The 16,830-nt window shown below is 47.2% G+C and overlaps 1 protein-coding gene across 2 annotated transcripts in view; it reads left to right on the forward strand.

The window, feature by feature from the left end:
* Positions 1 to 482: 482 nt before the first annotated feature.
* LOC147613391 (pentatricopeptide repeat-containing protein At2g03380, mitochondrial-like) overlaps positions 483 to 16,830 on the forward strand; it is a 70,156-nt gene continuing 53,808 nt past the window's right edge. Inside the window, exons 1-2 of one of the 2 annotated variants that reach the window (XM_086781331.1) lie at positions 483 to 541; positions 646 to 761. The gene's annotated coding sequence lies outside the window, so the exon portion shown is untranslated. The other variant, XR_015263177.1, reaches the window with a different exon arrangement.

A 16,830-nucleotide genomic window follows, 5' to 3' on the forward strand; every position in this document is an offset into this window, starting at 1 on the left:
GCGATGAAGAGATAGAGCTTGTCATTGAGATGCATCTCTATATTATCTCAAGGAAGAGTTTCACAAAGCTACCACGTGGTAAGAATTTGGAGGTTCGGGATGGGGAGGAGGAGGTTTGGGTAAAATTTGATTTTGGAAGCCTCAAAAGAGGTGCTAAGCACTGGTTCCAACTACTAGAGAGAATGGACGTTGGTGAAATGGCCTTGGATTAACACACTCTAAAACTTAACTTTTTTAATTTTATTGAGCTTTGCTTCATTCTGGATAGAGACTTTTTTGGTAATTTTAATCCATAGGAATTTTTTTACATTTAAAAAAATCTATGGACGATAAATTTTAAAAACCCTTGTATTGGATGAGTTCTGGGTTAAAAAAAAATCCTACATAGAGGAAGAAATCAAGAAGTACATAAAAACATTAATAAAATAAATTCCTTTAACCAAATATATATATATTGCGCGTATACGATCGTGACAGAGAGAGAGAGAGAGTCTTGGTTTGTACAGAACGACATTAAGCGATGGAACTCTCTCGAGAGGAGGTGCGTACCAACGCCCCTCTCCCTCTGTCTCTGTTTCTGTCTCTCTGTCTGTGTCTCTCTCAATCTATCTGTTCTGGCGTGAAACTGCGGGAGACACACCCTAGGTGCTGGAGCGGGTGATACATACACGGCGACCAAACTGATCAGTGGGACCGGCTTGCAGCTCCTACGGAGGTACGACCGCAGACAGCAGGACGCCAAGGCTGCCCTTCTCGACGAGGTGAACATCTTACACTTGCTAGCTACATTGCGCACAGCTAGGTCTCAGCGTTTTTGTTTTTGAAATTTTCGAATAGTACGAATGCGATTCACACATTCGAAGAACCTATCAGAAAATAATATCAACACCAAACAATCTCTAAATAAACCTAGCTCCATTTAGGTATGAAACAATATCACTCAAGACGGTCCTATTTCAGGTTGCCAAGCGCAACAGAAGATCATAACAGGAACACTACAGACGTGAAGACGTGCAGAGCAAACGGAAATTGCTGTAGTCTAGAGAGTAGCTCGACAAGGAAGATGGTTTGAAAATGCATGAAATCTGTGGCCTAGGTGACAAGCTGGACCTCAAACATGGCGAGAAGAGGAGTATTGTTTCTATGTTCTGGCACTTTCCCCAACAACTTTAGGACATACTTCTTTCATTATGCGGATTAGGAAGTAGTATTCTGATGCAATACCTTACAATACCTGCCAAACTTTTGGTGCCAATGTGAAAGCATGATACCTTGGAGACAAAGTTATTCATTATCAACATAATCATGAAGGCAAGAAAGAAAAGAGGGAGCATCACCTACACACTTGGCAGAGATTTTGTGCCCTCATTGTAGATTTTATTCAAGGCCAGCCTCTAGGCTTGGCAGTCAACTCAATGGGAGTATAGAGTAGCTAGATGGCGCTAATTACTTGAGACCATGGTGGAGCATTTGGAGGCTTGATGGGATTCGATGTATTTGTACTCATATATTTGTGACTTGAAAGGGTGACTTTATACAGCACAGATTTTGCATGTGGTGGCCAACAATAGTCCTTGTGAATATGAGTACATTCTTGATACTTATGCAGCCCCAATTCCTAGACAGCAAATTGATTGCTTGATTGCTTCAATTACACAAATCACAGCTTCACATAGGCAATTTGTCACTATTCACCTCCTAGCCACGACCGGTCCTTGTATGATTATCTTCTATTGTGAAGCCATTTTTTGGTAATTCCACGTTATACTTCTAATCTTGTGTCAGATTTAGTCTCCCTTGCCCAATGCTTGAATGTCTCTTCACATTGATGACCTCACCTACTAGTGTAGTCCTCTAACCCTCTTGAGCATCAGGCAATGCTCTAGACCCATGCTCTGCTGAACCTGAATGAGCCGTAACAAGAGTCGGCTCCAACTCAAAGGCATCGAGATAAAGCTGCAAAACCTGAGGTGAATCTGTTAAGTCACCTTCCTCCATCCACTGGTGAATAGTTCTTGAACTTCACAAGATAGCGACAGGAAACTTTACCTCGTACCTTTCTTTCAATATGTGCCAGTATCTACTCTGGAATAAGAACCTCATCAAGTTCCTCAACTTCTGGCTGAGCCTCATCTGATACATCCTCACGGAAAGGTCTAAGGAGACTCACATGAAATGCATTGTGAATCCTCCAGTGATCTGGTAGCTTCAAGCGATAGGCCACCTCACCAATCTTTTCCAATACCTGAAAAGGCCCATAATAGCGCATGCTCAACTTAGGGAATAAGCGCTCTTTACTCTTCATCTTCTTGAGCCGAGCCTTTTCAAATCGCAAAAGAACCCAATCACCCAATGCAAACTCTAATGCACGTCTGTGACGGTCTGCTGCTGTCTTTTGCTTTTGCTGAGTTTTCTGGAGTGCCAACTTAACTCTCCGATAAGCTTCATCCATATTCTCCACATACTGATCAGCCTCAAAGATCTTATCCTTTGTGTGCAAAATGGGTGGTACCTTCTTCCCTCCTTCCACAATCTCAAAAGGCGCCTTGCCCGTCGAGGTATAGATAGTGTTGTTATATGCAAACTCCACCAAAGGAAGATACTTTTCCCATTGTTGCTTGTGCTCTGACACATAACACTTAAGAAGATCTAACACTGTAGAGTTAGCCTCTTCCGATTGACCATCTGTTTGTGGATGAAATGAAGATGAAAACTTGAGAGTTGTACCCATGTTGTCAAACAACCCTCTCCAGAATAAACTCGTCATCCGTGGATCACGGTCACTAATGATAGACGTAGGCAAGCCATGATACTCGAAGATGTTCGCCATGAACAACTTCACCATATGATCAACTTTGATCGTCTTACGCACGGGAATGAAATGAGTCTGCTTACTGAACCTGCATATGATAGTCCAAATGCCATCATTGCCCGTTTGTGTCCGTGGAAGATCAAATATAAAATCCATGGCAATGCTCTCACAAGGTCTATCTGGAATAGGTAAAGGCTATAGTAACCCTGGTGTCTTTTGACGGTCAAACTTTACCTTCTGACAAACGATGCATTGCCTAACAAAAGCATCAACATATCTTCTCAAGGTTGGCCAATAAAAGAAAGTCTCAATTGCTTTTACCGTGGCGTCAATTCCTCTATGACCTGCATACGGTGGAGCATGACTTTCAATCATAACCTTGAGGCGCAATTGCTTGGTAACACACAGTCTACCATGCATCAACAAAAACCCATCTCTGAGAGTATAGTGTTTATGCCGCTGACCCTCAGACATCTGATCATACAACCTTTCAAAGTCCTCATCATGGGCATACTGCTCTTTCATTTCATCAAGCTCATGATGATAAGCAAGTGAAACTGCTGAGACCTGTGGCTTGCGTGACAAAACATTTTCCACAACATTCTTTTTGCCTTCCACATGCACAATCTGGAAGTGAAACATAGACAAAAAGTTTGCCCATCGCATATGCTTCTCTGAAAGCTTAGTTTGCGTGAGGAAATAACGCAAGGTCCGATGGTCTGTCTGCACAGTGAAATCAGCCCCAAGCAAATAATGTTTCCATGTAGAAAGAGCATGAATTACGGCCAACATCTCTTTCTCATAAACTTGTAAATGCTTCTCGGCATCGTGCAATATTCGACTCTCATAGGCTACCACATGTCCTTCCTGCATGAGAACTGTCCCAATGCTGTTTCCACATGCATCACACTGGACAACAAAGGCGTTTCGGAGGTCCGGTAATGATCCGAAGTAAGCTTTTCTTTAAGCTTTTTAAAGGCTGTAATTTCCTGATCAGCCCATCTAAACGGAGTTGCCTTCTTGGTTAAGGCATGAAGGGGCGAAGCAATTTCAGCAAAATACCGTATGTACCACCTGTAATAGGAACACAATCCCAAAAAGCTGCGTACATCATGCACGGTCCTCAAATCTGGCCAATTAAGAATTGCTTCCACCTTCGATGGATCCATATGGACTCCATGCTTAGACACAATATGCCCCAAGAAGTGTATTTCTTGCAAGAAGAACTCACTCTTCTTGCCATTAATAACCAGTCTATGGTTCTAGAGTTCTGCAAACACAATGGCCAAATGCCTTCTATGCTCCTCCTCAGTTTGTGAATGCACAATCATATCATCAAAGAATGTGTCCACAAACGCTCTATGAGGCCGGAAAATCCTGTCCATCATTCTGTTAAATGTGGCAGGTGCATTTGTCAAACCAAAGGGCATAACCAAGAACTCATACAACCCAAAAGTGGTTCGAAATGCTATCTTATGCACATCCTCGGGTCTAATACGTATCTGATAATACCCGCTTTTCAAGTCAATCCGACTAAAGACTGTGGAGCCCTGTAAGCGGTCCAAGATGTCATCGATCCTCGGAATGGGGAATCGATTCTTGATGGTATTCTTGTTCAGCGCCATGTAATCAATACACATGCGCCAAGAACCATCTTTCTTTTGCACTAAGAGTACAGGTGAGCAAAAGGGTGATGAGCTGGAGGAAGTTCTCCTGGCAATGACTCGAAAAAACAATCTTGAAACCCACATAAGAAATCAGTCTTGTCCTTATCTAACGTAGACAAATTAGATTTAGTCTCATCATCTTTTGCATCCTTTACATAAATCAAGTACGCGGAAAGATGCTTTTTCATTACTGATGAAATTGCCGAAGGTGATACAATAGGAAGAGATTCCCCTTTTAGCTTTACATCCAAAACATGTTCTTTCTCTCTATGAGTCAAAGTGATCTTCCTATTGTATGTATCCACCACCGCATGTACTCTGTGGCACCATGGCATTCCCAACAAAACATCACATCCATCAAGTGGCATGATAAAAAACTCTTCGCTGTCCACATAACCCTGCAAATGAAGCCTGAGCTTCCCAACAATAGGAGTGACGGGTTCCGCATACCCAGGACAAGCCATGTTAGCCTCATATAAAGGCCCCATCTCCTCTGCACGGATCCCCAATCGGCCAGCCAAATCCAGTGAAATAAAGTTGGCTCTAGCACCTGTGTCAAAAAATATCAATGCATTTTGATCTCTCACTTTGCTCCATGCCCTGCACAACTCAGTCTCTTCACCACCTGGCTGTTCCCCAACAAGATCAAGAACTAACCCTATAGAAGGTTTTGGTTTCTTTGACTTGGGCTCCCCTTTGGTGTCAGAGTCCTTTTGGGTCTTTCGCTTAGGACAATTAAAAGACATATGTCCCTCCTCTGTACAGTAAAAACATTTCCAAGCATCCATCAAAGCCTGTCTCTTCTCAGGAGTCCTCTTGGGCATTGGTAACTTCTTATACCGCTTCTCTATTGACCCTTTTGCATCACGCGAAGCATGCCCTGACGTTTGAGATTTCTTGCTTGAGCTTTTACTTCCTTTAAATCCAGATGAGACTCCAGTGAGTAACGCATTTGCTGTCATAGCATTCTCTATCATCTGTGACATATTTGTTACTCGAGTCTTTATGCAATAGTCACGCACTTCCTTGGGCAACCCACAACAATACTTTTCCACCTGCTCAGACTGTACCCAAGTAGATGGTGCTATGTCCTACAAAAGAAGAGTAGACCACCACTGCAATGCATTGCCTTTGAGAAAAGTCGCAGCTTTTCTCACCTTAGAGGACTCCGTGTAATTACCACCAGAAAAAGCAGCATCAAACTGCTATAAGAAGGTAAGTGCCTTTAACTTATCTTTGGCTCCACTGAATGTATCAAATTTCACAGCAGCTCCCCCTTCCATATAATCCTTCGCCTTACCCATAGGCGTTAGATTATCGTAAGGAAGTGGCTTCACAAGATTGCTACCCCCAGTATTCATGCCCATCATAGGGTCATTACCAATTCCCACACCTGGCATGCCATACATTCCAGCCATGTTTCCAAACATACCATTATGCATACCGGGCTGCATGCCCCCATACATATTTCCTTGCATTCCAGGTTGCAAGCCCCCAAACATGTTTCCTTGCATACCGGACTGCATACCACCATACATATTCCCTTGCATACCAGGCTGAAAATTAGCTCCAAAAGTCCCTGGCATACCCATGCCTCCCTGAGGATAACCCCCAGTCATGGATTGGAACACAGAACCACCACCAAAATAACCTGGATGCATAGACTGCTGAGGAATAGATGGCTGTCCGAAGAAGGAACTCTGTGAGTTGGCACCAAAAGTATGTTGCATGTTCGAAAACTGTCCAAAAGATGGATCCTAAGGGAAGGCACCACTATGACCCTAAGGTAGGTTCTTAGAACGCACCTTCTTCTTCTTCTTTTCAGGCTCAGAACGGGATCTCATAAATTCAGCAAACTTCTCACTTTGTGTGAGCTGCATAAACACATCCATTACACCTGCCAAACGATTTTTAAACTGAGCATCATCTTCCTCTTTACTAGGCATATCTTGTGGCTGTGTTACATCCTCATATTGTTCATCATCTGCAGCTTGTTCTCCTGCAAGAATATCCTCAGATTCATTTCTCTCAAGAGAGGTCTCTTGCTTTTCCTCTTCATTATAAAAATATTCCTCTTCTGTGTCAGACATGTTGCTTAATTTTTCAGCAATGACTTTCCTCGAGTCAACCACGAGCTCACTCCCTTAAGAAAGTTGATGATGGGTCCCGGCAACGGAACCTTGAAACTGGCTTCTGGTGGAAACCAAAGTGCGGTAGACTAGCAGTCACCCTTCCACTTGTAGTCCAAATAAAGAATGAAATTAACTGGAGCTAGAATGCCCCAAAACTGAAATGAAATCGACACCTGTTGGCCCCAAAGCTTGGCGCCCCTTTCGGTATTTCTTTATTCAAATTCAATGAGATGTAAAACTGAGTACAACAAAGCCAGCCAGGAGAATAAACCTGTATGTCCAATCTGGCAGTCCTCAAGACCTCTTAGCACAGAGGGTTCACACACAGATCTGTGTCCCACAAAAGCAACACACTGTGCTTCTCTCTGATCAACCAAGACAATTCAGCAGGGCAGCCTTGAGCACACATATGGCATATTCCATGAACATGGTTCCACAACTCAGTTCAAATATACATCCACTTTCCACCCTTTCAAACTGCCATACCCCTCCTCTCACAAGGGGCCAGATAACACAACTCTGCAGCAGACATAAGCCAGTGGAAAGAAAGAAAGATGGACAAGTTCAGAGCTTACCAATTCAATGCGTGGTTCTCAACCCGTGGGACTGATCGTACCAGTCTGTACTTGAGAAAGACTATCTGTACTTTCCTCCCTGCAACCACCTGACTGATGCACCAACTATGCTCTGATAAAGCACCGCCTGCAGTTGGAAATGCACCGCCTGCTACTGTTCAGGACTGAACAGAATTGTACCTGCATGTACCTGTCCGTACAGGTCAGCAGCACTCCACTGTACCAGTCCGTACAGCACTGTACGTACAACTGCTGCTTGCGTTAGAAGAATTTGCAGCAACTGTACCCGTCTGTGTCAGATAGCTGCTATTGTACTGTCCTGCACAGTACCCGCCTACACCAGATGGCAGCGACCGTACTGTTCTGTACAGTACCCGCCTGCAGCCCCTATTCCGTACAGGTAGGCACCTGCCCAGCAGCCGCCTGAATCTGCAACTGCCTGCCGTCTGCACTCTGGTCGTCAGCGCCGCCTGCAACCACAGCCGTCACCTGCTCTGTACGGCCTGCTGTCTTTAGGTCTGTACGGGCAGTTCTGTACGCAGCCGAACACCAGCAGCCAGTCGACTCACGTTTTCCTTCTCCTCAACGCATGTAGCTTGCACGCTTCCCCAAAAGCAAGAGAGAGAGAGTTGAGAGAGGCGTGTACCAAAAGTGGAGTTTCCTCCCTCCAAAAATATTCGAAGGCCCTTACTTTAATGTTTATTAAAGTTCCTAAGGGCCACTTAGGCCTAGGGGCGACCCATGGTTAGAACATTAAAAATATTAATGTTCTTGGTCCCCCTTCACACCTGAAGATGTCCACACATCATTCCCTTTGTCCGGGCACCCCAAATATGAATCATTTAATATTTATTTTGCTCAGCAACCACACTTGTGCTGTTCCATTTTCACAGGGTCATGACAACCTTACACTGGCACAGATAGCACACCGGAAGGAACACATGCCGCGTGTGCTTTAGGCAAGGAATGAGGGGAAATGGGTGGTATACAGAGATGGCCGAGCCATCATTACGGAGAGGAGGCCCGCTTGATGGTGCGCGGCCTATGAGACCTTGTGATTCACGGTGTGGATATGCAACGGAGCCCTTAGAACAGATGACTTTGAGGATACTTTCAGACACAATGATATTGCTATGTATATGGATACCCATCAGTGCACAAACAAGAGGCTTCTTGACGTACGAGGTTATAGATGGGAATAAGTTTTCCGCCCTCAGCTACGCACAGTGGGAGGTACCAGAGGATCTGGAGGAGTGGCAATACTTTACAGGGAGGAGCTTCGTGACAAAATACATGTGGTACATAGAGATGCAGATGCAAGGTACATGTGGGTCCGAATATGCAGAGAGGGGCTCCGCGAGCTATATGTGGTGGTATGCTACTTTCCCCCAGCCCACTCTAGGTTTGCCACATCAGGAGATTCGCCCTATATATCACTATATGATGATATCATGAGGTTTGCCAGCATGGGAGACATATTACTATTGGGATACTTTAATGCACGTACTGTCAGAATATGCAGCGGAAATGATATCCAAACTTGGGTAGACAAGAGCAAGTAGACTGCAGAAAATAATCAGCACAAGAAACACTGAGAGATGTGTGTAAACTCTTCTCTATACACAAGATCCCGGAGATAACTGAATGAGAAAGTGGAGGAGGATGGGGGGCAATATATACAAGCCCATGAGGGCAGTCGGCCAGCTCTAAAAGAGGCCCACGACTGGACAAAACCCACGACTGCTGAAAAACAGCAGTCGGCCAGCATCTCGTGCCCCACGTCTGCACAGAACAAGTCGGCCAGCACTCAGACAGCCCACGACTGCTACAGATGCAGTCGGCCAGCTTCAGAGTGCTCCTGGCATCACCTGGCAGCCCTCCAGCCACTAGGAAAAAATGGGAAAAATAGGGAAAAAATACGGGGAGTGTGGAAAAATGATATACGGGCGGGCACACCCACAACAGAGGCCCTGGTGTATACAAATAGACAGGAGATGACTTCTAACACCCCCTCTCAGCTCCTGGCTGTGTAACCAACCCCAGGGAGCTGGAGTGCCGCCTGAGCGTAGCCTGAGGTAGAGACTTCGTGAAGAGGTCCGCCGCATTGTCCTCCGTCGAACAATAAAGTAGCAAGATGTCACCCGCCAAGATCTTCTCACGAACAAAGTGATACTGTATCTCTATATGCTTGGTCCGGGCATGGAAAACCGGGTTCCGAGCAATAGCTATACAACTCTGGTTATCACACTGGATGACTGTGGGCTCCCTCTGTGGAAACCCCATCTCGCCAAGCAGCCTCCGCAGCCATACAACCTCACAAGCAGCACCACAAGCAGCCCGATACTCTGCCTCTGTCGAAGAAAGGGCAATAGTCGGCTGCTTCTTGCTGCTCCAAGAAACCGCTCCTGAGCCGAGGGTAAAAGTGTATCCTGAAGTAGATCTCCTCGTGTCTGGATCTCCTCCCTAATCTGAGTCACTCCAACCTTGGAGCTTGACTCCATTCCCTCCTGTGTAAAAGAGTCCCAGATCCTTCGTACTCTGCAGATACCGCAAGATCCGCAATCCTGCGTCCCAATGAGTCTTCAATGGCGTCTGCATAAAAGAGCTCAACAGCCCCACGGAGAAGCTCAAGTCCAATCTGGTGTTCAGCAACCAGATCAATGAACCAACCAACTTCCGGTACTGCGAGGCATCAACTGGCTCACAAGGATCTGTAACGGTTAACTTTGTGTTCGGGTCCATCGGCGAAGTAATAGGCTTGCAGTTCTCCATCCCAAAGGCCTCAAGCAACTCATGAACATACCGCTGCTGAGAGACGAAAAACCCCCTCTGGGTCTGCCAGATCTCCAATCCCAAGAAGAAGTGGAGTAAGCCTAAGTCGGTCATCTCAAACTCCTTTGACAAGGCAGCCTTCGTCACTCCAATGTGCTCCACATGACCGCCGGTGAGAATGAGATCATCCACATAAAGGATGATGAGTGTGACCATGCCGCGTTCCCGAAAGAGATACAGGTTCGGATGTGCAACCGATCTCTGGAATCCAGTCCGAATAAAGAAGGAATCAATCTTCTGATTCCAAGCCCGCGGAGCCTGCTTAAGACCATACAAGGCCTTACGTAACCTGTAAACCATCCCTTCCGATCCTGGAACAATGAAGCCTGGAGGCTGCTCAACGTACACCTCCTCCTGTAGGTCACCATTAAGGAACGCCGATTTTACATCCATCTGGAACACGGGCCACCTCTGAGAAGAAGCAAGGGCAAGAACGGTCCGAATCGTGGTCATCCGCGCTGTCGGTGCAAAGGTATCCTCGTAGTCAATGCCTGGCCGCTGAGCATAACCCTTAGCCACGAGCCTGGCTTTGTGTTTGTCCACCGACCCATCAGCCGCGTACTTGGTCTTAAAGACCCATTTGACACCAATGACTGACCGCTTCGACGGCCTCGGTACCAACTCCCAAGTGTTGTTCTTCTCGATGGCGTCAAGTTCCACCTGCATGGCTTCCCTCCAAGTATCCTGTGAAAGGGCTTCCTTTACGGAAGTGGGCTCTTTATCCCGCATGATACGAGACATAAGAGCATAGTTCACCTGAAGAAGCTCCGCCGTGTTGCTTTTATCTCGAACTCGATGTGATCTTCGAGGGCCGTCCTCTGTGGTCCACTCGGAGGGTAGCTCCGTGACACCTGACTCCCGAAGGGTGTCCATCAACCACCTAGGTACTCGAACAGATCGTGGAGCCTCCTGTGGTCGCGGGGGCTCAACTCCAGCTGCGGGCTCAACCTCCTGTGATGACTGAGGTGGATCAACTGGAGTGGTAGACTGGGAATCATCATCAGACTCTGGATCTCCAAGAAGTGGCGGCTCCTCGACAGTGGATGCTGGAACATGCTCGTCAAAGACCACATCCCGGCTGACAACAATCTCGTTCCTCTCTGGATCATACAACCTGTATCCCTTGGAAAGAGAGTTATACCCCACAAATATTAGCTTGCGGGACTTGGAGTCAAGCTTCCCCCTCTGCTTCTTCGGAATATGTACATACGCGTCACTCCCAAAGACACGGAAGTGCGAGACATCGGGTTTCCTGCCAAAATATGCCTCAAATGGAGTCATATGGGGTACAGAAGTCGTCGGAGAGCGGTTAATGGTATGGACAGCTGTCGCCACAGCCTCACCCCAAAGTGGACGAGGAAGATCTCGATGCTCCAGCATGGTCCTCGCCATCTCCACCACAGTCCTGTTCTTACGTTCAACAACTCCATTCTCCGAAGGCGATCCGGTATTGGCCAATTCCCTCTTGATGCCATGATCTGCACAAAACCGAAAGAATACAGTCGAGGAGAATTCCCCTCCTTTGTCAGCCCTGAGAGTCTTGACCTGAAATCCAGACTCTTTCTCCACCATCACGTGCCAATCCTTGAACCGAGCAAAAGCCTGGTCCTTCTGTGAAAGAAAGTAGACCCACGTGAATCTGGTACAATCATCAACAAGCAGCATGAAGTAGAGGGATCCTCCCAAGGATGGTATCTGCTGTGGTCCACACAAGTCAGTGTGAATCAACTCCAAAGGTTTCGAAGCCCGCCTGGAAGCCTGCTTCGGAAAGGATTCCCTGTGCTGCTTACCACGTATGCAAGAACTGCAGCGTCCTTGCCTACTACCAACATCTGGCAAGCCAACCACCATCTGGTCCCGGAAGGCGCGCCGCAAAGCATCCACATTTAAGTGGCCAAAACGAAAGTGCCACAAGTCTCCGACCTGAGAGCCTGTCAGTGAGGAGAGTGCAGAGAGTTTGTAGATACCGTTCTCCACACCGCCTTCCCAAACAACTTTGCCTGTCTCACGGTCCCTTAGAGCAACTGAATGCTCCTCAAATTCCACCCGAAAGCCAGTCTTGCATACCTCATGCACTGACAAAAGATGAAAGCCCAGAGCAGGGACATAAAGAACACGGGAAGCATGCTTGCCCCCCTTGCCGTCGGGAATGATCTCCATCCGGCCCTCACTATGAATCGGAATAGTGGAGTTATCACCAATAAAGATACGACCTGACTGCCGCTTCAGATCCAGGAAGAAGTCACGGGATGGAGTCATGTGCCTGGAAGCACCACTATCGAGAATCCATTCCCGAGTATCCTTTGCGGTGAAGCCAACTGCCTCCTCGCTCGAAGACGATGAATCATCGGAGTCCACCATCTCCAAGTGCACAAATGCCGGAGTCTTCGCAGCTGAGGCTGAGGACTCAGCACTCTTCCCTGTCCGCTTAGGGCACTTCCTCCAGTAGTGGCCTTTCTCGCCACAATCATTGCAAGATCTTTCGGCCTTCAGCTTCTCTCGTTCTGGATCAGGCTTCTTCTCGGAAGACTTATCTGGTGAAGCCTTCCCTTTGCCCTTGTTGGTATTACGGCCTTTCGACCGTTGGCCAGTTAAGGCCTCCGAACCTCCGCCGTGAGGAGGGTTCGTAAAACGTTCCTCCTGGTCCATGACCATTGGCACAAGCTCCTCCCAAGTAATGGTGCTGAGCCTACCACTCGTGATCAACGAGGAATAGAAAGCGGAATACTGACCAGGCAAGTGAGAAAGTAACGTGATGGCCATATCTTCGGACGATATCTCTTTCCCAGCTTGAAGGACTTCCTGCTGAAGGGCCTGCAGCTTGTTAATGTGTTCCCGCATCGTCGAAGACTTTGCAGGGTTCATAACCCGCATCTGCACTTCCAAGGATATCCGCTTCATGGGTGACACCCTGTTGTACAAAGAAGCCAAGTGCTCCCATATGCCTCTCGCCAGCGTCATGTGCTTCACATGGTTGATCACCTGTGGTGTGCAATTGAGGAATATAAATGACCGGACCCTGGCGTTGACACGGTCCCACATTTGTGCCTGTGCCTCTCGGTCCTTCCTCGCGGATAAAACCTCCCCTTCCTCAGCTTCCGGCCTTGGCACCCCTTTGATAATAAAATCAGCAAGATCATATGACTCCAGAACTGACTCCATCATGACCTTCCAGATGCCATAATTGGACCCGTCCAACTGCTGATCCACTGGGAACGTGGGAAGAGTCGGAATCTTCACGTGCTTCTCTGCCATCTCGAGTAAATCCGCCATCTCGGAGAGTAACCTGAAAGGGTGGGTGGGTGGGAAAAATCTGAAAATCAGAATATATGCAAGTGGCTGTCCAGCCCCTCTGCCCGCCTTCCTCTTGCACCTCCACTTCCCGTTCAGCCCGAAACAGTCCACCGATCAGCAACCTGTTGCTCCCCCTCTTGCTCAGAAAAACGCCCAAGATCTGCTAGAGCCTAGGGCTCTGATACCATGTCGGAATATGTAGCGGAAATGATATCCAAACTTGGGTAGACAAGAGCAAGTAGACTGCAGAAAATAATCAGCACAAGAAACACTGAGAGATGTGTGTAAACTCTTCTCTATACACAAGATCCCGGAGATAACTGAATGAGAAAGTGGAGGAGGATGGGGGGCAATATATACAAGCCCATGAGGGTAGTCGGCCAGCTCTAAAAGAGGCCCACGACTGGACAAAACCCACGACTGCTGAAAAACAGCAGTCGGCCAGCATCTGGTGCCCCACGTCTGCACAGAACAAGTCGGCCAGCACTCAGACAGCCCACGACTGCTACAGATGCAGTCGGCCAGCTTCAGAGTGCTCCTGGCATCACCTGGCAGCCCTCCAGCCACTAGGAAAAAATGGGAAAAATAGGGAAAAAATACGGGGAGTGTGGAAAAATGATATACGGGCGGGCGGGCACACCCACAACAGAGGCCCTGGTGTATACAAATAGACAGGAGATGACTTCTAACATGTACAAGCATAGAGCAAACAGAGCTGTATGATACTCAAGAGGCGATGTACCGGGAGATCACGGCAGAGGATGTAGGGTTGCAGAGATCAGCACAGGATGAGGAGGAGATTACAGATTATGGCACACACTCGAGAGTGCACATGGGTTGGCCATATACAATGGCTTATCGAGATGGCAAGGATGAAATGCTCACACACCGGAACTCTAAAGGGGGAGCGAGCACAGTGGACTACTTGATGGGATCTCCTTCATTGATACCTGATGTGCGGGGTTTCACGATTTCCAGTAGGCCCATTGGCATAGCAACCGATCATGCATACCTGAGTTTCACACTAGTAGGTAGATCCCCGAGAGATGGGACAGCCACTCATCTACCTAGATACCCGAGATATCAGTTTACACGTAAGATAGTTGAAGTTTACCGAGATGCAGTATCTGATGGCTTGTTCGCTTTAGACCCGCATAGCCCTCTGGACGAGATCACAAGAGGATTGGCAGGTGTACTACATGCATTCGCCTCATATGTGTTTCCGTGCACTATGATCCCTTCCACCCACCCTCGCAGCACTGCCCCACAGAACAGTTGGTATGATAATGAGTGTCATAAGACACGAGCACAGCTACAGCGTGAGATTGCCATTCAGGTGGAGCTCCAATCTTGGAGTCTGACTCCATTCCCTCCTGTGTAAAAGAGTCCTAGATCCATCGTACTCTGCAGATACAGAGTGGATGCAGAGAAGACATGGACTAGCCCCCTTGAGCTCTTAGGCACGAAAATGGCTCATTACAAGAGCCATTTTCTATACCTCTCACCAGATGATTTTATCACCCGCCCGACGTACATGGATGTACACCTATCACATGGGATACGTTGTGCCATTGGACAGATCCGGACCTCATCACACCAGTTGCGGATTGAGATAGGGCGATATGTGCATCAGATCTTGGATGACCGCATTTGTCACCAGGAGGTAGAGACAGAGGAATACTACATTTGCCGATGTACAGTCTATTATGAGATCCGAGGGAGATATCACTGCCTCTTCCGACAGGGTTTTGGGCCGTTACGCAGGGTCATGGAGTTTGAGGATCAGAGATGCCTGGGATTGTTTCTGCTTGAGCTCAGGAAACACAGAGAGACCCTCTTGGCAAACAGGGGGCCGAGTGTGATGTACCTAGACAGAGGACCATGACAGATTTCTTCGGCACCAGCACTAGCACCAGCAACCCAGCCCACACACCTCCTGATACCTCCTCCATTGGGCCATCAGGGCACCAACCACGCTCCCAAGGAGTCACCACTGATAGAGTAGTTATCTTATGTCATGCTCGTTGGCCACGCCCATCAGGATCTCGACCACAGCATCCTCACCATCGCCAGATCAGAACCATTATTGCTCGGCATCGGAGGCGCCTACCACGCTTCTACGACCTCTCCATTCTAGACAGCCCCATGGCGGAGATACTTGATCTAAGGAGAGGGCAACACTTCAACTGATCAGCATACATGGATCTACCTAATATACATTTTTCAGTATTTTCTAGTATTTTCTACTCAATATCATCTCGGAGTCTTACAGTTCTGTTCTTATAACTGTAGGACAATCAGTTTATTGTACTTTTTAGTCTCATTTAGTTGTTCTCTTTGATGAGACACATCCAGACGCCCAAGGGCTCGCGGATCCTCACATCGGAGACGGTGCCAACACCGGAGGATTCAGAGCATCATTGCGAGGCATCGAGCTCGTCTGACCAGGCATCTCACTATGGCAGATATCCAGGCCATCCGGCAGAGACCCATGTTAGAGCTCCCAGGATGATTACCACCCCAGCCATATACTGCTGTACTCCCCCATATTCATGTATTCATGTATCCATGTACTCATGTACACCATTTTGTCTAGTAGCATTAGCTTCCCACTCTCCTTAGTTGCTGCTTCCGGATGCTCCCTACTGATGTATTGTAGGGCTAGATACTTACCTTCAGTTCTTTCTTTTCTTTTCCAGACAGTGTATCAGATGTCACATGGTTGTAACTTTGGTCTCATAGGTCACTTTGGCCTTTTGAAGACGTTAATATAACATTTCATTTCATCTCTCTCTCTCTCTCTCTCTCTCTCTCTCTCTCTCTCTCTCTCTCTCTCTCTAGACCCATGGGACTGCACTCAAAGTTGCTACTTGGAATTGTAATGGATCTCTACGCCTTGATGTAGGGGCTTTTGAGGATAGTTTCACTGGGAGGGACATCATCTTCTACTGTGAGACGCATCAGGCTCCTGGATAGTCCATGCCACATGTTAGTGGATACCGATGGGAGATAGCTTGAGTGGGAAAGGTACCTCCCACAGATTGAGTTTGCTTATAATAGCAGTAAGCATGCGGCTACTGGTTATAGCCCATTCATGCTTATGTATGGTTATCAACCAAAGTCAGCTATAGCCGTTGGGTCAAGGGGAGTCAAATTGCAATCAGCAGTGGACTTCTCGGAAGATATGGAAGACATGCTGAAAATTGCAAGGGAAAGCGTAAAGAGTGCTCAAGATCGCGCTCAGTTTTACGCCAACCAACGACGATCTCCTAGAGCCGTACAAGAGGATATGTGGGTGTATCTTAAAGTCCCAAAGGACTTTAAAACGATGAGAATTGGTAAGGTTTACAAGCTGTTTTTTTGATGTTGAGATCCTTATCAGATCACAAAGAAGATTAGTGAGGTAGCTTATCGGTTAGCACTTCCTTCTGGAATCAAGATTCACCCTGTTTTTCACATCAGTTATTTAAAGGAACGTTTGGGTGAAGGTGATGAGATTGTCCTAGTGGAGGGGATCC

Source organism: Cibotium barometz, chromosome 43, assembly GCF_041138505.1.
Source record: "Cibotium barometz isolate CiBa-2024 chromosome 43, ASM4113850v1, whole genome shotgun sequence".
NCBI classification, from domain to species: Eukaryota; Viridiplantae; Streptophyta; class Polypodiopsida; order Cyatheales; family Cibotiaceae; genus Cibotium; species Cibotium barometz.